Source organism: Cucurbita pepo, chromosome 11 (genome assembly GCF_057944985.1).
Source record: "Cucurbita pepo subsp. pepo isolate OVF chromosome 11, ASM5794498v1, whole genome shotgun sequence".
Classification (NCBI taxonomy): Eukaryota; Viridiplantae; Streptophyta; class Magnoliopsida; order Cucurbitales; family Cucurbitaceae; genus Cucurbita; species Cucurbita pepo.
Window position 1 is genome coordinate 7,155,760 of NC_141808.1, and position 853 is coordinate 7,156,612.

Below are 853 nucleotides of genomic sequence, written 5' to 3' on the forward strand. Positions count from 1 at the left end.
ACAGAGAAAGTGTGATCCGAGCATATGCACACCCAGCTGTGGAAGAGCTAAATCCGTGCATCATTAGACCCGAAATACAAGCAACCACGTTTGAGCTAAACCCTGTGATGTTTCAAATGCTGCAAACCATTGGGCAATTTCATGGACTACCGTCGAAAGATCCTCACCTACACCTAAAGTCATTTTTGGGAGTTAGTGACTCATTTCGATTTCAAGGAGTGGATAAAGATGTGATTAGACTGAGCTTATTCGCATATTCATTGAGGGATGGTGCTAAATCATGGTTGAATACCTTAGCACCGGGAACAATTGATTCATGGAATAGTCTAGCAGAGAAATTTTTGATCAAGTATTTCCAACCCACGAGAAATGCACGGTTCAGAAATGAGATTGTTGCTTTTCAACAGTTTGAAGATGGAACACTAAGTGAAGCTTGGGAGAGATTTAAGGAGATGCTTAGAAAGTGTCCTCACCATCGACTACCTCATTGTATACAAATGAAGACTTTCTACAATGGATTAAATATTGTTACTAAACAAGTAGTTGATGCTTCTGCCAATGGAGCTATTTTGTCAAGCCTCTGAGATTTTAGAGAGAATAGCATCTAACAATTGTCAATGGGCCGATGTGAGAAGCAACCCAGGAAGGAAGACTCGAGGAGTACTTGAAGTTGATGCTTTGTCCTCTATCAATGCTCAACTAGCTTCGGTGACTAATATTTTACAAAATCTAGCATTGGGGCAAGACTCCATATATCAAAGCACCAGTCCATACAACTGCTGTAATTAACCAGACAGCAGCCGAATCTTGTGTATATTGTGGAGAGGAACACACCTTTGATCAATGTCCAAGC

General features: G+C 40.8%; 1 non-coding gene across 1 annotated transcript; it reads right to left on the reverse strand.

The window, feature by feature from the left end:
* Positions 1-376: 376 nt before the first annotated feature.
* Positions 377-481, reverse strand: LOC111785999 (small nucleolar RNA R71). The gene has a single exon (XR_002813729.2). It is a non-coding gene; the product is annotated as a small nucleolar RNA R71 (small nucleolar RNA).
* Positions 482-853: the final 372 nt, after the last annotated feature.